A 19183-nucleotide genomic window follows, 5' to 3' on the forward strand; every position below is an offset into this window, starting at 1 on the left:
CCATATGCAAGCAGTCAAACAATCTCCAATTCTTACAATAACAACCTTCTTATTATAACCATGTTCTGGAAAAGCTGTTGCTAACACTGTAAAAGAAAACAGGTTTTTTCCCTCTTTTTTAGCATGTTAGTAATTATTAAAATGATCGACTGAGTTGTAAATGTATGCAAAATCGGCTTGGAGAAAAAGGTGTTTCTGTATTTGTTACTGACATAAATGTTATTGAACTACTCTATTATTTAAATTAATAATGTAAATGTTTGCCTGATGAACTGAACTTGATTAAATTAAACCATTTCCCATTAATTCTGGCACATTGTCAAATGGTGAGGCATGGTCTTCAGAACCTGGAAAAACAATATTTAGGTACTACAATATTGCTTAAATAGCTGCTGACTGTATATTTTTCAAAAATATTTTAAAACAAAACAAAACCTTTGTTCATGCACTCATAAACAATGAGCCAAGGAAAAAGGAAGGAATGGGATTTTTTTTTAAAAAAATCATTGCATAATTGCAAAGTGGTTCCAGGACACTGAGGTAATTCTGTTATATTAGTCTTGATTATCATAAAACTATGTAATAACTTTCCACAAGAGAGAATATTGGCCTGTTTGACAAAACTGCTACCATACCAATTTGTGGTCATGATTATTCTCATTAATTGAACATTTTAATTTAATATCACAAGCTACACTGGCTAATGGAATAAAGAAGGAAAGGAAGACCTATTTTAGGTTAAAGCACTTGGCCTTTAAGTTGAATATGGAGGTCAAATGCTGTATTTAACAGAATGTCTTAAATATCATTGTTATTATTTCCTATTGCAACCATTCTGTTTCTTACTCTCTCACCATTAAAAACCAAGGCAGGAGTTTTCAGAATGTGGTTAAAAAAAATTAAGATGGCTGCCACAACAGTGTAGCTGAAATTTCACCTGCTTCTTATGCATGTGCCACACAGATTTAGTATCAATTGCATGTTCATGGTTATCATATTGATTGTTTTGACCATTATTTGAAAATACTCCTGTCAGGATGCCAGTTTTGGAAAACTGAAGATACATTCAAGACGTTGGTTGTATTAGGTTTCACAACAGGGCTGGATAATAAATCATAGCTTTCTTGCCAAAACCTTGCAGGTTGACCTTGCTTAATGATTGGCCTGTTGAGCTATCATTCTGCGTTATGATGGTGCTGAAAAAATAACTTCATGGCTACCCTTTGCATTTACGACCATCATAGCATCAACATTTTGGTGCTTCACAAGCAGTGGATGTCGTAGCAGCCTATCATCATGTGAGCATTTCACAGCCTTCATAAACAGTCTGTGGAGAAGCTGACGATAAAATCTCAAGTTGCAGTCGCATGATATATCACTCAACAACCTACAGTAACTTGCTTAATGATTGAAGTGAAAATGATATTAGAAATCTGCCCTGGTCATGTGTTATTTTATTTAGCAACCATGTCACTTAATGAAGGAGTTCCTGGGTTCCAGTTACGGTTACTAAGCAAGGACTCTCTGAATTCATTAATAGGCTTAACTAGGCAGAAGATTTTTGGGCTGGATTTAGCTAAATTAAACTCTTCATTGCAGACAAGTAGGAAGCCTTACACCACGCATGATTTGACCTTTGCAGTGAACAGATGACAAAGGATTTATATAGATCTGTTTTCCCAAAGTGCAAAGGCTTGTAGGAGATCATATTTTGGTCCTACTGAGATTGCAGTTCAGGCACATTACAAAAGCAATCTACAAGAACTCTCCTAGCTGAAAGAAAGAAAGAAAGAAAGAAAGAAAGAAAGAAAGAAAGAAAGAAAGAAAGAAAGAAAGAAAGAAAGAAAGAAAGAAAGAAAGAAAGAAAGAAAGAAAGAAAAGACTGAAAATAAGTACATGCTGTGCATTTCCAGAAAATGTGAATAGACAAAGAGGTAGTTCAATACGATGTGCGTGTAAGTATATATGTGTATAATACTTAACATGCTTCCTCTGTTGTAGATTATTTGTAATATCTGAAATTGCCCTGAGAAACTAAATATCTAAACTAGAGCCTCTTCTTCTCTAATTTATCTTCCTTAATTTTGATTGTGGCTAACCCAGCTTAGATTTGTTGCAGATGATCATTCTTTATATTTTCTTTCAGATTTTAATCTTGAACAAACAGCTAGGATCCAGAGATCCCATGAATAAAGGTCTGGTACCGATTGCAATGATTATTCAGTACTTTCGCCTTCTCTCTGAAACCATCTGTGACTTCTACAGTGTACAATGATTGCAAAGGGGTGAATGTTGTGAACTAGTTTTTCCCATCCTCCAATTCTGCTGGCTTGCACACACTTTTCTTTGTGGAAAGGCGATCTAAATTCACTGGTTTCTTTTTTAAAGATTGCAAATTTAAAGAAGAATGAAAGAATGCTTAGTATGGGTCACTTGTCAGATTGCATTGAGATACTGTTTATATAATATCATATGCACCACAAGGATTAGTCCTAGATACTGATTCTTCAAAAAAAAAAAAAGGGCCATATGATATACTGATTTAAGTTTAGCAACTGAAAGACCCAAGTTTAAACTTATACTTTATATGCTCTACTTTAATATAAATCATGGAACTTGCTATTTTAAAAAGTTTGTTAAATTAACTGATTATGATTTTAAAGTCTGAGCATTATTTAAAGGAAAACATTTGACCTATTTTTTCTTTCCAATTTTCTTTTATTTTTTATATTTGTTTATTTTTTAAATTCAGTGTGGTTTATGCAACATGTTGCTTTTTTATTTTTTGCCCTGTAAGATTTCACTTGCATAATATTTTTGATTGTATCCAAGGGCCTTTAATTAATTAACATTAGTATTAATAATAAAGATAAAAATAGTGGTTATCTCTTATTGCATGACACTTCAGGATCAGATTTTTTTTTCATTCTTTATCCCTTCACCATTTTCACTTTTATACTTTTCAATATTCTTTTTCAAATTCTGATTTATAATATTATTAATGTTGCCTTTATTATAAAGTCAAAATTTATCTTTCTAATACTATCTTTAAATTTAAATTTATGAATTTCTGGATTGCCCAAATTTTTCCCATTTTCTTTTAATAGCATATTTATATAAATAATTTCTTCAGCTTCATTTTACTCTACTTATAAACATTTATGTTTTCTGAGGTTTTACTCTGCTTGGTCACACATTTTAAAATACATCACTACTTTATTTTATATACTGTCATGAAAGTCTTCTCATAAAAATCTCTATTAATTTTCCAACTCCATTATACACATTAGGTATTATTAATACTTTGGATCAGAGGTGGTATTCAGCAGGTTCTAACCAGTTCTGGAGAACCAGTAGCGGAAATTTTGAGTAGTTCAGAGAACTGGCAAATACTGCCTCTGACTGGAGATTTTACAGTATCCATCCCCTGCCACTCCCACCAAGCCACGCCCACAGAACCGGTAGTAAAAATAATTGAATCTCACCACTGCTTTGGATGTGTGTGAATATGCCTATTTATATCAGTCTATATTCCTGGCAATTCCCCAGATAATCCCTTGCAGTTTTCTTAGCAAGATTTTAGAAGTGGTTTAACATTGCCTCCTACCGAGGGCTGAGATAGAATGACTGGCTTCATGTCATTGAATTTAAATTCCTCTGTCCCTCTTCCTCTTCTCTCCCACATCTAAACTGGTAGATTATATGAACATCATCTTATGTTTTAAACAATTCTTTTTAAAAATCATTTTAAACCATTCTTATTGGCCCCTGCCCCATCTCTCATCTCAGATGTTTTGAATTTTTAATAGTTCCTTTAAATCAGGGCTGTCAAACTCCCGCCCTATGGGCCGGATGCATGTGCTGGCCACGCCCACACCCATTTTAGCAAAGGGGGAAAAGTCCCATTATGTCACATGATGCTGCCGTGTTGACGTGAATTTAAACCCCTGCTTTAAATCATCATGAACACTCTATAGCAGTGATGGCTAATCTTTTCTGGACCAAATGCCCAATGTGTGCGTGTCTGAACCCCAAAAATGCAATGCGCACCTTCGTGCATGCGTCCACCGCACATGCACGCATGACCCCCTGCACATGCCCCCTTCCCCCTGCGCATGCACGCATGACCCCCCTGCAAGCACCCTGCCCCCATGTATACACAGCAGAGACCTGAAGTCCAGTTGGCTGGTGGGAGGCATGTGCGCATGTGCATTGGAGCTGAACTGGGGCGATGGCTCGCATGCCATCACCTCTGGCACGCATGGCATAAGTTCACCATCAGGGCTCTATAGTTTGCATTACTGGTACATGATGACTGTATTATGTCAGTGTTTATAATCAGTCTGTGTGATCTCCTTGTTCAAACTGAGTGTATGATCTACTGTTACTTCTGCTTCTTTGCAGAATCTGCAGTTTCAGTTCTGGTCTTGACTGCATTAATTTTAATAATTTCTTTTTTAACAGCCAAAATTAAGCCTTCAGTTTCTTTTTTAATGTTCCAATTGTAACTCATTGCAAGGTTTTAACTTAATCCACTTTCCCCTCAAACCTTTGTAGAAATCGACTGTGTAATGCTTTTCCTTGCCAGATTACTGTTTATGTTTTTATTACATTATTTTGATATTCGTGTTTTGTTTACCGTGCCGTTGGTAGGTTTCAATTTTTAACTTACATCATTGCTTGTTTTTGGTTGTCTTTTACTTTATCAGCTAATTCATGCTTTTCTTCTTCCACAGGTTGTTTGACTGAAGCAAATCTCTACCTCCATTTCTGTGGGCCAGGTATAAACATCACTTAATATAATACAATGAATAGTGACTAGTCATAAGTTTTCTTGTCCTTTAGTGCAAACTGTGCAGTTCAGTTTGTATCCAATTAATAATTCCAGAATTTTATTGTATCACACATATGGTCCAGATACTGATTTATTTTATGGTATTTCCACTATTCAGTTTTATCTTTAGCAATTTAGCAATCACTCTTTGAATGTATTTTTTACTAATCATATTTTTGACTTGTCCATCTTTGATGTTAACCAACTGTAAAATACTCAAGTACTTGTAGGCTTCGTCCTGATGAATCCTGATGGTTTGGTCATAATAAAGAATTTTTATGATTGTTATTTATAAATAATAAAGTATTATTATTCAGTTCTGACAAACCAGGAAACATGATAACTGTTACTCCACAAGACTGAGCACCACAAGTTTATCCAATCCAGTTTATTACACATTATATATAGCAGAAATGTGAACATCTAGTTTATGGAGAATAAATACATGTCACCCATCAAACATGTAATGCTGGCTAGGGCTAGATAACTTGGCTTCAGAAATCCAGTTGACCACTAGATGGCACTAAAGTTTCTATATCTTTTTGCTGGCATGTAGTGGTTATCTGGAATTTTGCAATTGTGATCCAGTAGCCTAGCCTAGGACACACTGTGTTTTTAGAACACAGCCAACAGAAGTTCTGTCTGGAATTTAATTATTTGCTGTACATTCTATACACAGAAAGTGATGTCTAAAAATGCATACTACCACAGGAATCTCAATTTTATTATTCATTTAGCTTCCCCCCCAGTATTTTGCAAAAGAAGGTTTACAAATTCTCTCTGACAGTTCTTTTTTCCATCTGATAAATTCATAACTCCAGGGCGGCAAATGTCTTGGATGCATTTTGTTTCAGCTTCAATTTCATAGCTAATAAGCTTTCAGCTGCAGATTCTTCACTGTCTACTGCCACCTACTGCCAGATTGAAATAAGTGTAGATAGACCTACTTCAAAAAATTCTGTGAAGTGTGGCAACGTAGAAAAGTGTCTCAGTGGATTAGCTACACAGGAGCGTACACATACACACAACCCCAAAGTACTGAGACATATCAAGAGAAAGCCAATTGTTAAGCAACAGGAAGCACGTGTGTAAAAAGTTAAATCATTTCTATTAATAAGTGTCTGTTTTTCTAATACATAATCAGATACTTAAGGTTGAAAACATTTGTATATATTATTGTCTTTTCTTCTTGACTTTTTCCAATTAAAAATCCCTTTGATGTGGTCACCCTCCCAGCTTTACTCTAGAGTTTTAATTCATTTGATCTATAAAATGTGAAAACATCTTTGGGAGGGGGTGCAGGTGTGGAGTGGAGTTGACTTAAATTATTTCTTTCCATGTTTTATAATCAATGCAAATGCATTCTAAAGTCTCAGGTCAGACCTCAGTTTTGAGAAATCAAAAACATGTTTCTCTTGTATTTATGTATTCACATTTTTTAGTCTCTTTCCACATGATCTACAGCAGTGATGGCTAACCTTTTCATTGTTGCGTGCCAAAAGTGTGTGTGTGTGTACACATGCGCGTGCCTGCACCCATAATGCAATGTGCATGCAACCCCCACGCCCCTGTGCATGCGTGCAACCCCCCTGTGCACCGCGCACCTCTGCACATGTGCACACGACCCCCAAACTGTGCACCTCTGTGCATGCATACGCAACCATCCTGTGCATGCTCCATCCCCTGCGCATGCACGGCAGATACCCAACAATCAGCTGGCTGGTGGGGGGTGTGCACGCATGCGCAGTGGATCTGTTCCAGGCGACAGCTCGCATGCTGGCAGAAATGGCTCTGTGTGACACTTCCGGCACATGTGCCATAGGTTCGCCATCACAGATACTCCTGGTTTGTAAATAATCATCCAGAAGCCGCTGAGAATGTACGTCTGAGTTAGATCTCAGGCTCATTATTAAAATAGGATAGTTCATTCCAAATAGGCAGCATTTACAGATTTTTATTAATTTCCCCCTTTCCCCTTGTTGCCTTTTATTAACAGCCCAATATATTTTAATTTTAGCATAATGTGTTTATAAACAGCTAGCTATAGTGGTGCCCAAAGTGGGCGGTACTGCCTCCGGGGGGGGATGCCTTAGTGGGGCGCTAAGAGGCAAGGGGGCCGGCAGGGGGTGCTAAGAGGTGGCAGGGGGTGTTTGAGGCCCTGCAGGGTCACCCCATTGACTGTTGCACCGCTCCGGAGCCGGCGCCTCGAATGCAATGGGCTCCAGGAGGAGGAGGAGGGGATGGAGTAAAGTGCACTAAATTTGAGTGTGCTGCACAGGTGCTGCAAGAGCAGCGAACAGCCATGGAGCCGGCTGTGGTGGGGCCTGGAGGGTGCGCACGAGAGGAGAAGGAGGGGGAGAGGGAGGAAGGAAGCCTCCTCCACGGCTTGCGTTCATTCCTCAGCCAACCTGGATTTCCAAAAACTCGCCAAGAAGAAAGAAAAGAAACTTCCACACTCTCGGAAAATTCTGCGTGCTCTACTTGAGGCTCTTCGCTATCCTTTTTTCTTCCTTCCTTTTGGAAATCCAGGCTAGCTGAGGAATGAGTGGAAGCCACAGTGGAGGCTTCCCTCCTCCCGCTCCTCCTCCTCTCATTCTTCAGCTAGCCCAGATTTCCAAAAGGAAGAAAGAAAAGGGGACAGCGAAGAGCCCCAAGGAGAGCACACAGGGCTTTCCGAGAGAGTGAGAAGAGACACAGACAGGGAGAGAGAGAGAGAGAGAGAGACAGAGACAGAGACAGAGACAGAGAGAGAGATACAAAGGGAAGGAGGAGATTCGGCTTAATTCAGCTCTGTCTGCTCCCCTCTGTCTGTCTTTGCCAGTTTTGCAAGGATTCAACAGCGATCTAAGGAAGCAACTTCATAGCACTGTGAGGTAACAGCCTGACTGTCACTCCTTTTGGAATACAAGGTTTATTTTTGTATCTTTCCAGAGACAAAAAGAACATGGCCAAATTTCCTTACAGTTATTCCCTGGGTGTGGGAGTTGGGAAGGGGGGTGGGGAGTGGGGGAGAAGGAGGGAGGAAGAGGCACACACACAGAGAGAAAGAGAGTTAGAGGACAGAGAGATAAGGAGAGGGAGAGTTAAAGAAAGAGAGATGAGAAGGAGGAAAGGAGGGAGAGGGAGATAGAGGGAGAAAGATAGAGATGGGGAGGGAGGAGAGAGAGAGAGAGAAAGAGAGAGCAACCTGTTCCCCATAGAAAACACAGAAAACCACATAACCTGGGGGGGGGGGTTCATGTGACTCAGTGGAAGTGACATTGAGTTGCCATGCCCACCCATGTCTTGGAGCTCCCGGTGTTTTGTTTTCTGTGGGAAACAGGTCCAAATGGCTCTTTGAGTGTTTAAGATTGCAGACCCCTGACCTGGGGGGGCAGAGGAAGGGGGGCTTTGACCACATGCCCAATATCCAGGATACTGCTCAGCCAAGCCCGCCCCTCTTTGTACTTGCCATGCCTGACAGCAAGTTCACAGGGTGCCCCTCCTGCCAGGGATCAGCCTCCCAAGCTGCCCCCACCCCTTGGGGCACTCACGTCATAGAGGGCGATGCTGTTCTTTCCTTCCTGGAGCAGGGCAGGGTTGAGGAAGCCCAGGGCAGGCAGCTTTGCTCTACTTTCGCAATGTGCCACTGCTGCGTTTGACGTACTGGCTCCGCAGGCTCACCCCATTGAGCCCCTTGCACCTCTCCGGTGCAACTGTCAATGGGGTGAGCCTGCAGTGCTGGCACCTCGAACGCCCCCCCGGCCGCCTCTTAATTCCCCCAAGGGGGCTGGCAGAAGGGGTCTAAATGGCAGCAGGGGGGCGTTCAAGGCGCTGGCACTGCAGGCTCACCCCATTGACTGTTGCACTGCTCTGGAGCCGGTGCCTCGAATGTGGTGACGGCGGTTTTGCTTTACTTTCCCAAAGTGCTGCCGTGTTGCATTCTGTCTGTCTGTCTGTCTGTCTGTCTGTCTGTCTGTCTGTCTGTCTGTCTGTCTGTCTGTCTGTCTATCCATCCATCCATCCATCCATCCAAAAGGTCTGTCTCTGCCTTCCTTCCTGCCTGCCTACCTACCTACCTACCTACCTACCTACCTACCTGCCTGCCTGCCTGCCTGCCTGTCTACCTACCTACCTACCTACCTATATATCTATCTACCAATATCTATCTATCTATCTACCTATCTATCTATCTACCTACCTACCCATCCATCCATCCAAAAGGTCTGTCTGTCTGTATTCCTGCCTGCTTGCCTGCCTGCCTGCCTACTTATCTACCTATTTATCTATTTACCAATATATCTATCTATCTACCTACCTGTCTCTCTCTGTCTCTCTATCTATCCCTCCATCCATCAATCCATCCATCCATCCATGTTCGAAGCGCCGGCCCTGCAGGCACATTGGGAAAGCAGAGCAAAGCCAGTCTGGGAGGGAGGGAGGGAGGGAGGGAGGGAGAGAGAGAGAGAGAGAGAGAGAGAGAGAGAGAGAGAGAGAGAGAGAGAGAGAGAGAGAGAGATCTGATGCATCAGATTGAAATGAGACCTAGCTTAGCCTGAGGCCCTTTGCCACATTGAAACATCTTTGCCAGCACATTGAAACATCTTTGGCTTCTATTAAAGGTTTTGTGGATGAAACATGGTCAAGACTACCAGGAAGCTCTCACATTTTGTTGAGGCTTTAAACAGGATCCATTGGACCAGATCTCCACCCTAAAATATTACTTTTCCCCAATGTTTTAAAGTGCCAATTCTGAAGAAGGCAAAACCAAAATGTACTAGTAAATTACAAGGAGAACACATACACACACACACACACACACACACACACACACTCTTCTAACCCTGCTGGAGCAGGTGATTGGACTAGAATAGATATCTCATTATCTATCTCCTCCCTCCCTCCTTTATTTCTTTTTCTTTCTGTCCCTTCCTTCCATCCTGCCCTCTTTCTTCATTTGTCCCTTTTTCTTTCTTTCCCTTTTCTCTTTCTTTTTTCCTTCTCTCTTTCTCTCTCTCTCTCTTTTCTCTCTCTCTCTTTCCCTCTCTCAGGCTCACCCCATTGACTTGGTGCACTGCTTCGCTCGGACTTGCTTGGGCAGGTCCTTCTGGTGCAGCGGGCTCAATGGGGTGGACCTGCGGGGCTGGCACCTAAAACACGGCAGTGGTGGCATGTTTGAAAAGTCGAGCAAAGCCAGAGGTCTGTAATTTTTACTACAAAGAATCACAAAAGCTTCTGGGTTATGCACAAGAAGGGACACACATGTCAATGCAATTCAGCAACATAAAATAAAGAAATAAAAATAAAACAAATCAACAAGAATCGGCAAAGCATCTCTGATTAGATTTTATTCACTACTAAAATCTAATCAGAGATGCTTTGCCGATTCCAGTCCAATGACCTGCTCCAGCAGGGTTAGAAGGGAGTGTGTGTGCATGGCTGTCAAAACTCCAAAAACAGGTCAAGTAGCTCTGGGGAGGCCAGCCATAAATTAGAACACTTGCTAAACAACCGGCCATTAAGTGAGGACCACTTGTATTTGGTTTTCCAGTCACCTGGCCATGCCCACCCAGTCACATGACCACCAAACCACACCTATCCGGTCATGTGACCAGCAAGCCACGCCCAGCCAGTGAGCCACGCCAGCCAGTCACATGACCAGCAAGCCACGCCCTCACAGTCACATGACCAGCAAGCCACACCCTCAAATTAGGCCATGCCCACAGAAATTTAAATCCCACCCCTGGGTGGGGAGCACTGAGGATAAGTTTGTAGCACAAAGGGGGCAGTGGATTGAAAAAGTTTGGGAACCACTGAGCTAGAATATACATTAAATGTGAAAACAATGTGTCACATCCAATAGAAATGATCTGTCATCAAAGGCAAAGATCCATTTGTTGAAGAAATGTCTTTTTTTCTGTTATCACATTTAGCAGGAAAGGAAAAGGAAAAAAAGTTTATCACATTATAATTTGATATCACCACCAAATATAATGTTAATTAATTTAATCAATCGGATTACTCCTAAATCACTGATACATAGGTTTGAGTCATTTGGTAACAACTTAATTTAAAAAATGAAATTTCAAAGAGTGAAAATGTCTGAGGATTTGATCTCGGTTAAAAAGTCATTCTGTAAATCATGCATAGTGCAAAGAAAGTGGATGGCAGGACATAAATTCAAAGTATAAATGCATGCACACATGTATATAGTTCTTTCTCGCAATGTTAGATGCCTGGAATAATTGCAATAAGTTGAACTGTGGGAGATCCAACACAGATTAATAGAGGTTCTTTACATGACACATAATTGTAGCACCTAAATGACCGTACAACTGAAATCATACACACAACCTTCTATAATGCTATTACAAATCTGGGACTGGAACAACTAGTAACCAACAACACTAGACTAAACAACTGCCTTGATCTCATCTTCTGCAATAGTTTGAATTTAATTTACGGAATACAAACTAAAGAACCCTTTTCCAGTAGTGACCACAATATGATTGACTTTTGTCTCAACATACGTCCACACAAAAATCACCACAATGATGTAATCCCCAATTGTAACTTCAAAAAAGGCAACTATGATCTTATAGACAACGATCTCTCATCCCTTGATTGGCAATCTCTATTCACTGGATGCAATACTGTTGAAGACCATTACAACATATTTTTACTTGAAGTCAAAAGAGTCATCAAACTATATGTTCCAACAACTCCCAAAACAAAACAAAAAAGCAGATTACCCATATCAATAAAGAAACTTCAATCCAAAAAGAGATCACTCTGGCGGAAAAACAAATCTGGTCACGTTGCCAATTTCAAAAACCGATACAAAAATTTATGCCACCAGATAAAGACCGAATGCACCAATTATCACATTAAACAAGAGGAAAACCTTCTAAGCACCAATTCCACCTGTGCTTTTTACAATTTTGTAAACAACAAACTAAAAGACTCAAGGTCCATCCCTCCCTTGATAGGACCTGATGGTAAAGACTGCAACGACGACACCATTAAATCCAACATCTATAACACATTCTTCGGCTCAGTATTTGTAAACAGCAATGGATCATGCCCAGTATTTCCTAGCCGTACCACAGATAACAACAATGATCTAATACATATCGATTTCACAGAAGACAATGTTGAAAAATCACTACGCAATCTAAAACCATCTCTATCTATTGGACCGGATGGAATATGTGCCTACTTCTTAAGAAAGCTATCCACTGCCATAGCCAAACCTCTAAGCATAATCTTTGAAAAATCTTTCAGAACCAGCTCCTTGCCTAACCTATGGTCACAAGCCACAGTCATCCCCATCTTCAAAAAGGGAGACCCAAGCCTAGTTGAAAATTACAGGCCAATCTCCTTATGCTGCGTCACCTGTAAAGTCATGGAATCAATTATTAACCAATCCATTATCCTCCACTTAGAGACAAACAACCTACTCTCCAATAAACAATTTGGTTTCAGAAAAAAACTATCATGTAATCTGCAACTCTTACACTGCAAAAACATATGGACGACACAACTCGACCAGGGCAAAGCAATAGACGCAATCTACATAGACTTCTGTAAAGCCTTTGATTCAGTGGTACACGACAAACTACTCCTAAAAATAAAATCCTATGGTATCTCTGGACAACTGAATAACTGGATAGAAGCATTCCTGTCAAACAGACAACAAATGGTCAAAATTGGGAGCGTCCTATCAAATCCAGTACCTGTCAATAGTGGTGTCCCCCAGGGCAGTGTTCTAGGACCAACTCTCTTCATACTCTACATAAATGACCTCTGCGATCATATTAAGAGCAATTGCGTTCTTTTCGCTGATGATGTAAAGCTGTTCAATACCACAGACAATACTGCTACCCTTCAAAAAGATGTTGACTATGTATCTGAATGGTCAAACAAATGGCAACTTCAAATCTCAACAAATAAATGCTCTGTCTTACATATTGGCAAAAAAAATCAGAAAATAAAATACAAGCTGAATAGTCAAGAACTTGTTGATGACCCAAGCTCTGTAAAGGACCTTGGAATACTCACCTCTAATGATCTAAGTGCTAGAGCCCACTGCAACTACATAGCCAAAAAGGCATTAAGAGTTGTTAACCTAATCCTACGTAGCTTTTTCTCTGGTAATATCACACTACTAACCAGAGCATACAAAACATTTGCTAGACCAATACTCGAATACAGTTCATCAGTCTGGAACCCTCATTACGTATCTGATATTAGCACAATTGAGAAAGTCCAGAAATATTTCACAAGGAGAGTTCTCCACTCTTCTACTCGTTGTAGAATACCTTATGCCACCAGACTTGAAATTCTAGAACTAGAAAACCTTGAATTACGCCGTCTTCGGTCTGACTTAAGCATGGTATATAAAATCATACATTGCAATGTCCTACCTGTCAATGAATACTTCAGCTTCAACCATAACAACACAAGAGCACACAATAGATACAAACTCAAAGTAAACCGCACCAAACTTGATTGCAGGAAATACGACTTCAGCAACAGAGTGGTCAACGTCTGGAATACTCTACCCGACTCTGTAGTCTCTTCCCCAAACCCCAAAAACTTTAACCTTAGACTGTCTACTATTGACCTCACCCCCTTCCTAAGAGGTCTGTAGGGGGCCTGCATAAACGCACCAACGTGCCTACCATCCCTGTTCTATTGTTTCTCTTATTCTTTTATTTTTCTTATATGTACCCATTTCATGTATTCACAACTATGTATACGCTTATACTTATTATCTTGTAAACAATTGGCAAATCAAATCAATAAATAAAATAAATAAATATGTTGGAAACAGGGGTGGGATTAAAATGTTTAACAACCAGTTCTGTGGGCATGGCTTAGGTGGTAGGCATGGCTTGGTGGTCATGTGACCAACTCAATATCACTCACATTGAGGCACGCATCTCCTCGCCTGGCCTCTCATGACTGTGGGGATGCTGCAACAGTCGTAAGCATGAAAAATGGTCATAAGTCACTTTTTTCAGTGCCATTGTAACTTTGAATGGTCACTCCACAGATGTTCCAGAGACAGGAAGTCTAGTCCTGCCAAGAATGTAATAAGGGTTAAAGGAGAGGCAGTTTCTGTAAGCAACCCCAGAATGTTTCCTTCCTGCCTTCCTTACAGGATTAGGCCAGTAATTTCTTCTAACAACCGGTTCTGTTGTCAACAAAAATATATGAATGTTGAATCTTACTTAGGACTTTATTTTATTGAAAGATAAATACATCAGATACTGAATTTGAGATTAATAGAAAAAATGCTAATATAAATGCTTTGGCAATTATATTACAATTTTAAACAAAAAAATAGAATAACCATTAAATATATTTAGCAGACAGATAACTAGATAACAAAGCATAATTGCACGCTTTTGTTAGCACTAGGACCTAGATTTATATAGTCTATTTGCACTTAAAAACAGATAAAAAATAATATATAATGTTAGCATCATTTTATTGTGCCATTGTTTCTTTTAAATAAATACTGCCATCAACTCCATCACCATCCCAATGGTGAAAAGTGTTGTGGAGAACTTCCCAAGGGTTATTTATGATTTTGAATAATGTAAAAACCATTGTAAATAAACAGTGCTATAAAATATTGCCTCATTTATCCAAGTTATTTGGATAACATCCAAAATGTGTGGATAATGAGACATTTGGCATTGTCAGTATCTATTTAGAACAGGGGTCCCCAACCACTGGGCCGCGGACCGGTACCGGTCCGTGGATCACTTTGCACCGGGCCGCAAAGAAAATAAAAATAAAAAATAAAATAAAAATGGCGGCTTTCTTCGCCTTCGGTGAATGCTGCTGGGATCAGGGATCAAGGACACAAATGAAAGAAGGGGAGGGAGGAAGCAACCAAAGCCTGTCCTACTCTCTGGCTCAGTGGCTTCGGTTTCCTCCTGCCTCGTTCCTCTCTCACTCGCTCTCTTGCTGCTCCACCAGCCCAGGAAGAAACTGCTTCAAAGAAGCTGGCAGGGTGGCTTTTCCTGTGGGCGCAGCTCCCCCAAAGCACCCGTTCACCCCCACCCTGCCGCCAATCAATCCAGGTTCAATCCAGTGCTCCGTTCTGCCTGCCTGCCTTCGTTTCTGGTTGTTTCGGAGCAGCTTTGGCTGAGAATAATAACTATTCGCCTCTTTTACTCAGCCGAAGCTGCTCGAAACAACCAGAAACGAAGGCAGGCAGGCAGAACGGAGCACTGGATTGAACCATGGGCGGCGGGTGGGGGTGAACGGGCGCTCGGAGGAGCTGCGCCCACAGGAAAAGCCACCCTGCCGGCTTCTTTGAAGCAGTTTCTTCCTGGGCTGGTGGAGGAGCGAGAGAGCGACTGAGAGAGGAACGAGGCAGACACCTGAGGGATGAGGCTGAGGGAGGGAGGGAGACACCTGAGGGATGAGGCTGAGGGAGGCAGGGGCGAGAGGCGGGCTTCTCAGCCGTCCTGCAGGGACTTGTCCTGAGCCGCGGAGACAGCCGTGGGCGCTGCCGCCCAGCGCTCAGTTTTGAAGGCGCTCCTCAGCCCGGCGCAGTTCCTGAATCTGCAGCTGAAACCCTCCGTTTTAAATGTCCCAATAGAAGAGAATATCTGTCGCTCAGGGTTGCAATGAGGAGGCATTGGCGCTCACTGAACTTGGTGGTTTGCTGGCAGACGTTTTATTACCCGACTAGGTAACAACATCAGATGTTACCTAGTCAGGTAATGAAATGTCTGCAAGCAAACCACCAAACTCGGACTCCTCCCCGTCCTTGAAAAAGTGTTTCTGCGTGAAACTGGTCCCTGGTACAAAAAAGGTTGGGGACCACTGATTTAGAACATGTAGATTCAACATCAAGTGTGGATATAAGTCACAAGGTAAATGTAGATTACTGATCAGTTATAGAAAAGAGATTTGATCCCTGAATATATGTTAGGTTTGGGTTGATATCCCCTGAGTCCTGGCTTTAAAAGAATGAGAAATGTAGATGCCTTATCATGATTATTTACTATCAAATTGCAAGGATAAGCAATGAAATTGCCAAAATACAGAGGATCTAACCAATTCAAGGTCACTCTAACTTCAAAACTGTGTTCCTATGGCTACATCCAAGTTCAAAATTTTATTCTTTCAAAATGATTGAGAGAGAGAGAGAGAGAGAGAGAGAGAGAGAGAGAGAGAGAGAGAGAGATCTAATAAAATAGAGAAAAATGATAATTCTTTGAATTTGTGGTATTTGCTTACCACTGATTTATTAATGGCCACTACTGAGATGAAAATCTATCAAATGATGCTAAAAGATAGATGAGAAACAGGAAAAAACATTCCCTACCAGTTGTAAGCAAAGGCTGTAAGCACACATGGATTGATCAGGCAGATTAGTAAAATGAAACATTGAAAACAGTTATGGAGAAGCATTCAATAGAACAGAAATTCTGAAGAATTTATTTTTGGTTAAAAAAATGGAGTGTTTCAAAAACTTAGCTGCAATAAAATAAACATTTTTCACCAAAGAGTACAGAAAATGTAAAAATAGCAGGTAAACATAAGAATATCTGTTAAACTTCAATCTTTTAAATAAAGAAATAAAAGACTAGCCTGGTTACAAATTAATTTAATTTAGATTCAGGTGAAATAAATGTCTGAACTTGCATTAATAACAAGTCTGCAAAAGACTGTAGCTATCAATCAGTTGTGTAGAATCAGGATAGGTTATAAAGTATAATAGACAATAAGATCTACTACAGTGGTGAGATTCAGGTTTTTTTTACTACCGGTTCTGTGGGCGTGGTTTGGTGGACCTGGCTTGGCTTGGTGGGTGTGGCAGGGGAAGGATATTGCAAAATCCCAATTCCCTCCCCACCCCTCTAACCTGCTTTCCAGCTCCATTCTCCTGTGCAGGGCAACCAAAGAAGACCCAGCTGGGACTCTGGAGGCAGAGAAGAGATGGGGGCAGGGCCAATCAGAGGTGGTATTTGCCGGTTCTCTGAACTACTCAAAATTTCTGCTACCGGTTCTCCAGAACTGGTCAGAACCTGCTGAATACCACCTCTGGTTTACTATCATCCTATCTATTTCATTGATCTCTTTCCCTTGACAAATCAGAGGTGGTATTCAGCATGTTCTGACCAGTTCTGGAGAACCAGTAGCGGAAATTCTGAGTAGTTCGGAGAACCAGCAAATACCACATCTGACTGGAGATTTTACAATATCCTTCCCCTGCCACGCCCACCAAGCCAGGCCCACAGAAACAGTAGTAAAACAAATTTGAAACCCACCACTATGACAAATATTCAAAAATAAAATTAATACTATTGTTTTAAAACACATATGCAGAATAATCAATTATTAGTTATTTAAAAAACACACCAAAGGATATCAAGTATCCCAGTATTATATTTTAATTTATATAAAAAAGCAGAAGCAATTAGGAGTATAAAGATGTATTTTTTTCTCTTCTCTCTCTGTTCTTTTGTTTTGGGCTACTTTTGTGTGTGTGTGTGTGTGTATAGGATTGAGTTATTTGTTTTGAAATGGTTTAACAATGTGTAAATTATCCAGACTTGGCATATAATAATAATAATTAGCTACCATTATTATTATTTTCCAAATAGATGTTATAATATAAATAATGCATACAATAAAAAAAGAATAATTAGACCTTAAAACTAAAATTTATTTTAGAAATACAAATAATATGAATAGCTACAATATAAAAATTGTACATTTGGTGGAGCTTCCCTTTTGTTACCCCATGACAAAATAAAAATTGTATTTAATAGAGGAAAATAGTTCTGTGGGATCAGATTTAGCATCTGATAACAGAACAATTTTCACAAAGATAAAGAATTAGGATATATTCTAGGCAGAGATTCTACATCTTTGGAAAATAGTTACTGAGTATATGTTAAAAATTTTAACAATGGAAACAGATGAAACTGCACCCCGGAGTTTTTTGTCCAGTCTATTATGCCCTTAACTTTTTCACTGCCACACCCAACTTTAGTATACAATATATTTTTGTATTTGCATTTTCCCCTTATAATAATTTTATTATAAAATGGCTTAAATTCTTTTTGAAAATTTGCACTTATCTATTGTCTTCATTCTAAGTAAACATTTTTACTGCTATTTAGTATTAAAATCGTTTTTTAAATTAAACTTTAAATTTTTATAGTTGTGGGATCCAGCCCAGGAGAATCGCATGAAAGAGAACTGAAATGTTAGTCTCTTATTTTACCTTCAGCATTTACTGAGTTTTAATGCCTTCTCAGGTAAGCAATGAGGGTCCAGTGGTACCATTGTTGGGATGTGTTGAGGGCATCAATTAACCTTAATCTGGCTCTGAGCCAGCCACTCATCTTAAAATTGCCCAGATTGAGAAACAATGCTTTAGAAGCAAAAAGAAATGTATGTTGTGTTTCTTCCTCCAAATTTTGTCATTCATCACAGTAAATTGGCCTGAGAATTAATAAGTGGCCCCAAGTCACATAATGAGCTTCCATCCAAGAGAAATAACATGATTCTTGGTCTCCATAAGACTAAGCCAATTCACTATTCTTCAAACATTATTTGTAGTTCAGACAAGAATTCTTGCATTTTTCACGTGCCTGTCCTGTTCTGCCCTGCTTTGCATGCATTATATATAAATAGACTTTGCTACGCCTTTTTGTAATTGTATTTTAAAATGTACTTTTTTATTGTTTTGATTGAATTTAAAGATAGAAGGTCACGATTGCTCTTTTTAACTCTGTACGCCCACCAGAGTCACATGCAAATGATGTGGGCAGCTATATAAATTTAATAAATAATTTTAAAAAGTAACAGAAGAATTATTAGAAGACTCTCTACAAAGGATTGATGGGTGCATATGATTTCCTGGAGTCTGTTGGGAAGTTTCATGAAGTTTTAGAAAAGGATTTTATTACAGATTTTAACAAAAGAGTGATCTGATCAAGCAGTGAAATCCCTTAGCCCAATTTGCATGCCATGTCAGTTAGTTGGTTTGCTAAGGACTTAGACCAGGGGTGTCCAACCTTGGCAACTTTAAGACTTGTGGACTTCAACTCCCAGAATTCCTCAGCCAGCTTTGCTGGCTGAGGAATTCTGGGAGTTGAAGTCCACAAGTCTTAAAGTTTATTTATTTATTTTTTTATTTATTTATTTGATTTGCCAATTGTTTACAAGATAATAAGTATAAATGTATACATAGTTGTGAATACATGAAATGGTTACATATAAGAAAAATAAAAGAATAAGAGAAACAATAGGACAGGGACGGTAGGCACGTTGGTGCGCTTATGCAGGCCCCCTACAGACCTCTTAGGAAGGGGGTGAGGTCAATAGTAG

The 19183-nt window shown here is 39.9% G+C and overlaps 1 long non-coding RNA gene across 2 annotated transcripts; it reads left to right on the forward strand.

Moving 5' to 3' along the window:
• Window positions 1-1880: 1880 nt before the first annotated feature.
• LOC148133303 (uncharacterized) lies at window positions 1881-18092 on the forward strand. 2 transcript variants are annotated; one of them, XR_015747260.1, is made up of 3 exons: window positions 1881-1955; window positions 4737-4781; window positions 18012-18088. It is a non-coding gene; the product is annotated as an uncharacterized LOC148133303 (long non-coding RNA). The 2 variants fall into 2 exon arrangements; XR_015747261.1 differs by lacking the exon at window positions 1881-1955 and adding an exon at window positions 2172-2195 and having other exon boundaries at window positions 18012-18092.
• The last annotated feature ends 1091 nt before the right edge of the window (window positions 18093-19183 follow it).

This window comes from Notechis scutatus, chromosome 1, assembly GCF_049901735.1.
Source record: "Notechis scutatus isolate UNSWTSFEM ecotype Mainland chromosome 1, rNotScu1.2, whole genome shotgun sequence".
In the NCBI taxonomy this organism is placed as follows: Eukaryota; Metazoa; Chordata; class Lepidosauria; order Squamata; family Elapidae; genus Notechis; species Notechis scutatus.